Source organism: Elaeis guineensis, chromosome 7, assembly GCF_000442705.2.
Source record: "Elaeis guineensis isolate ETL-2024a chromosome 7, EG11, whole genome shotgun sequence".
Classification (NCBI taxonomy): domain Eukaryota; kingdom Viridiplantae; phylum Streptophyta; class Magnoliopsida; order Arecales; family Arecaceae; genus Elaeis; species Elaeis guineensis.
In genome coordinates, this window is record NC_025999.2 from 87,160,125 (window position 1) to 87,165,776 (window position 5,652).

Genomic DNA, 5,652 nt, shown 5'->3' on the forward strand with positions numbered 1-5,652 from the left:
TCAGAACAAGTGAAGAATTCAATAAATCATTCAATCTAGAATGAGTAGAATTTGGTATCATTATCAAGTCTTTAACTAGCAAAATGGGTATCTCGCACCTAAAACTTTTTTTTGGATAGAACTCACACCTAAACTTTACTAGGCTTATGTTCAAACTTCCAAGCACAATTAGCTTAGAGCAAACAAAGAAATCAAAGAGAACATAAATAACCCTGGTCGTTTTTTTTTTGGTGGAAGTTACCATTCTGATGCTGCCTATTCCTATAAAAGAAAGGGTTAATGCCATTTGTACTTCATATAAAGTAGATCCATATGACTGAGATATATGATATTTTCAATGCATTCTCATATGATCCACCTCTGAGTAAAAGAGAAAGACTACTATCTACTTAATCCAGAAAAAATATGAACAATTAATCAATTACAATTCAACAACGATCATGATCGTCCATACTATATATCTCGTGTCAGTGCAATCTATTTTGATCAAATGCTGTGCGCATGCCCTTGTATCTTCCTCCTAAAATCATCATGCTGACTTCAATTTTTCTGCAGCAGTCCTTTCTTATCTTGGGACAATCTCAGTCTGAAATCTTGTTACCTGAACCATAAGGAACAAATTCCAGACACATCAACACCTATGTGCCGTGAATCACTAAAACAAATGTTCATCCCTTCATCTTTTTATGCTGGATTAAGCTTAGATTGACTATATTCCATTGATCAATCTAGCTTTCACTAAAAAGGTAAAAGCAACCATAAAGTAGTGTTCCGTGCCATTGATCGGAAGTTCTACTTCTTCCAACAATAATCCCATTTGCATGGTGCAATGAACTTAAGGAGGATATAATACCAGGGAGAAAGGTGAAGGATCAACACCTCTAAAAGGAGAAAAAGTGTTGGGACCAACGACAAGAATGATTCAGATGATGCATGCAAATTAGCATGAAGTACTGTTGCATTGCCACGTGATAAGCTTTAGCTTTGCACATCACACTTTATCACAACTGGTACATTTTTGTTCATTTTTGACAAGAAGCTGCATCTAATCCAATTCCTTCCCCAATCATTCATAAAGTGCAAGCACTACTAGCAGAAAGCCTGATTACATAATTAATAAAGTGACAGCATAATCTACTGGTTGCGTCAAGAAAATGGAGCTAAATTCTTCAAGGACTCTTTGCAGATGGAATATCTGCAACAGTTGCATGGTCAGCAGAATTAGATTTCATCGCATCGGTTGCAGAAATCGGTAGCTCGAACACCCCTTTCTTCTCATCATCATCTGAGGATTGGGTCAAGTGATCCTTGCTCTTACCCCATATCAGAGGGTAGAGACCAATAACTATGATGGTTGCTCCAACCACCCTATCAATTTCAGAGAAGTTAGTAATACCGGACTCTATACCACTAGAGCTGCAATGAGATAACAAGAACTCGTACCTTCCTAAAGTGGTCTCCTCTGCTAAAATGATGGAGCCCATTATAGCTCCTATTATCATACATAGAAAATTAAATGCAGTCACGGAGGCAGTGCTGCTTTCTTTCACCACTATTCCTTGAATATAGTATGCGATCCCAGAGCACATTATTCCTCCTTGCATTAGAATCAGCTCAATTGCTAAAATTTCTGAGCTCAAGGACATAAATACTAGCATAAGTTTAGCCTGTTCTTATGATGTAGATGCTTTAATATCTATAATTATCTCAAACAAAGATCCCATTCTAAGAAGCATCTTACTGAGTAAGCGGCCATTAGGAGTCTCTGGTCAAACCCTATCAACCATGTGTTGGCATCATGCTCCATTACGAGAGCAACTGCACCACTTTCCCATCCATCACCTCTAAGTTTTGTAAAACACAACATGTGTTACATTTCTTTATAAAAGTTGAGGAAAAAACTTAGTATTTGCAATCTTTGATAAGCATGAAAATATATAATAAGATTCATTATTGCTAAAACAAATAACAGTAATGCAGAATTATAGGCATAGACCAGCATCACATCTAACTATCATCATGTTTCTGGCGAAGGTATGATCAGTAATGTGATTTTGGTGCAATGATGTGCAGAACAGTACACTTAGCACTCATATTGTGATAAATAGCTCTGATATATGCCCAAAAATATTTCACGTACATGTCCCTGCGCATGGTAAATTAAATTAGGAAGCATATAAGCATCATAAGTGTGTAAAGTGGAATTAAAATGATTTTATCCAGTTCATGGTGATCAAAGAGGTGAATCGGAACAATCATGGGCAGTTAACTCACAGGCCCCTCTCAAAAGATTTTTAAAAAGTAAGAAATTTCAATCATAAAATGATGAAATTCTGCAGGCCTACTATGGTATGTTGAAGGCCTATAGTCTATGTTGAAGGCCCACTATGGTACACTTTCCACCACAATGATTCTTAGCATCCTTAGTGCTTGTGTTTAGTTGCCTCTCAACAGGTTGCAGTGGAGAAGATATGGAATTTAGGGGTTCACTAATTAATAAATAATAAAAAGATATGGCCAAGACAGGCCTTGAAGCAGCTTTCATTGCTGTTTCCCACCCTTCCTAAACTCAAAATCTCCAACAATTATGATACATCTTTGACATATACTTTTTCTTAGATTTGATAAGGGCAATAAACTGATTATTATTTATCAACACCACTCCCACACATTTCAAAGGAAACAGAAATAAAAGCTCACCATGAGAGTATTCCATATCATGACCCATCATGCATCATTTACACAGAGAACTGGAGGTTTTAGATGAGAATATTGCTTGCTTCTCCTTTCCCTTCTCCCCCAGAGAAAATAATTTTTTCCAAGATTTCTTACCTTGTCCTTCCCTCCTTGATCCCCCTCCATCATTTTAGTACGGCGGCCGGGCATGAGGCCATGCGAATGCATCATGGCCCAGCTGGGCGAGCAGATTTGCCAGCAAATTATGGATGGGGAATGCAGACAGATTGGGCAGTCTGGCCCCCGTCGCCGTCGCCCGTCAGTAACCCGCCGGGCAGCTGCCCACCTCCTAATCAGGCATTGCTTAGAGTAGTATGCACTAATCAGTGCATTTAGAGATACAGACTGATTGGCTCACACCAGATCTAAAGGGAGTATATGTGAGTACCCACAGATTTGGTCATCAGTGTCTTCTAATTTTATTTGCATCACCAAATTCTTCTGAAACATGCTGTTCCTTTCATACAAAACATATTACACTCTTATAGAATTATATATTGATTACCTTCCAATCACAATAAGTGCAGCCTTCTGAATACTTTGTGAAAATATGTAGGCATTTTTTAAGACATATCATGGTTTAGTAGGCATGTACACCATACATTTCACATACACATGCACAAATGTCATTAATCAGCTAAAGGGTTGCGCTGTATATAAGGTAGAAGACTCAGAGGATGTAAATACAACAATTTTCCCCCCTCTGATGTGATAAAATCTGAAATTATAGAATCAGATAAGAAAGGGATCCAAAGTCAAAATTATGAGCAAGAAATTTAAATCACATAAATTTAAATAAGCAATAGGTCCAAGTATGTTTGGCAAATTGACAAGTCAATGACTAAGGCGAGGTGATCATTGCACGAGATCAAGGCTGGGAAAGGTAAAAATCCATGGAGATTGGATTGTCCAGCTCTTGACATTTGCCAATGTGGGCAACTAACATGTGTGCAACTCTGTATCTGACTCAGATTTTTGGATTTGGATCCTGCAAATTGGATTTCATAAATTTTAAGGATGACTCCAGATATTGGAACATTATTTTAATAATCGAATAGGTTTCCGATAAATACATATCCAAACTTGATTACCTAATAACCATACTCCTGATGGAGACACTCGGATCTTTTTACACCTTGTGCTTGAGAGAGAAAGTTGCAAGCATTTAGATTTTAGAAATTGAATATATGAATCAGGTAGAAATGAGGCAACCATTACTTGAATTTCTGGCTGGTACCCCTCTATAGCAGCACTAGGCCTCTGTCCTCCATTTGATGTCCCCAAAATTAGAAATTGGAAGATCAGATGACTGATTGATCTGAAGTAAGATTGAAGAATTTGTTTTTGATTATGGTCTTGGGGGATGATAGATTTGATTTGAGCTGTTGACTAGAGTTTAAACATAACCAAAGGCAAATAGGAAGCAAGGTGACCCCTACTTGAATCTCTGGCTTATACCCTCTACAAGAACACTAGGCCTCTGTCCGATATTTGATGTTTCCAGAATTCAAGATTGGTAGGAAGATCAGATGACTTAGGGATTTGAATTGTGATGGAAGAATTTGTTAGGGTTATGGGTTTTGGAGGATGAAACATTTGATTTGAGGTGTTGATTGGAGTTTAGATATAAAAAAAAAAACAGTATTCAAATATCATCTCTTGTTAATGCTTGGTGGGATATCGCATGCCTCAAATGTTCTCTTTCTATTGAAAGAAAGAAAGAAGCGAGATTAATGGATCAATAATCATACGTAAGATTAATGGATCCAGGGTGACGAAGCGAGAAACCAAGAAGGAAAAGAGATCCAAAATCACCTCTACGTCGCATGTTTTTACTCATAATGATGGATTCACGACTCAATTTTTAATTCCCGATTATGATAACAATTATACAAAAAGAGGTTAAATATCTGGACATCATATACTCTCGTACAATTAATCATGGAAACGAGAGATGCAGGTGGAAAAAGATGCCAAGATTGGAGCTTTTCTCCGGAATATAGCTGAAGGGAATGGAATAGATGGATATACCTTGCCGGAGATGGTGGCAGTGCCGTGGGAGTCGTCCTCGAAGACAACGATGTAGTTGGCCAGGACGACGACGCCAGCCTGCATCTCGTCCATCACTTATTTGGTGGCCGGCGGCGGAGGGCTCAGCTACACCACCGCCACGCGCGGCGGCTGCGGCTCAGCGGAGCAAATGGATCAGCTCCAAGTCGGCTCGATGGAACACGTTACCGTCCACCGTCCCCATCCTTCTCCTCATTGTCGACTTCTCTATCGATTTTTCGGTGCCGGACACAGAGTGCGCCGCTTGCCGGACTGTCGTCGCCATCTCCGGGCAGAGCTCTGCGGGAACGCCTCACAAGTAATGGGCTCTCAGATGGGCCGAGCTGATCAAAGCCAAATGGGCCAAACCTTTTAGGTTGAAGTGAACTCAATTGCACTGCAGTGGCAATAGGTTGGATTTTGGCTTAGATTAGATCCAGGCAAACATATTTCTTTAAAAAAAAATCCTATCAATTTAAACCTGACAGTTTATTAAATGTAAAAAATTTCATGTCTTAAGCGATCCTGTTCATTAAATAAGTAGCATCTGAAGATATTTTTGTGAAGACCTGATAATTTGTATAGTTAGAAAACCATGATTCCTAGTTGCTTCCTTTCAGTTACTTGACTAGGTAGTTGATTTGCTTTGATTATTGATTTTTGATTTAGCTTTGAGAGCTTGTTTGAATATACCTTGCATTCATAGTAAGGAGTGAAGGATTCAATAAATCACTAAATCTAAAATGAGCAGAGTTTGGCATCATCATCAAGTCTTTGACTAGCAAAATGGGTGTCTCACACCTTTTTTTTTTTTTTTTGGTAGAACTCACGCCCAAACTTTACTGGACCTGTGTTCAAACTTTTAAG

The 5,652-nt window shown here is 38.6% G+C and overlaps 1 long non-coding RNA gene across 1 annotated transcript; it reads right to left on the bottom strand.

The window, feature by feature from the left end:
• Window positions 1-1,254: 1,254 nt before the first annotated feature.
• Window positions 1,255-5,193, bottom strand: LOC140859481 (uncharacterized). Its single transcript, XR_012142985.1, has 4 exons — window positions 4,768-5,193; window positions 1,742-1,844; window positions 1,444-1,630; window positions 1,255-1,368 (listed from the first exon to the last, which is right to left on the bottom strand). It is a non-coding gene; the product is annotated as an uncharacterized lncRNA (long non-coding RNA).
• Window positions 5,194-5,652: the final 459 nt, after the last annotated feature.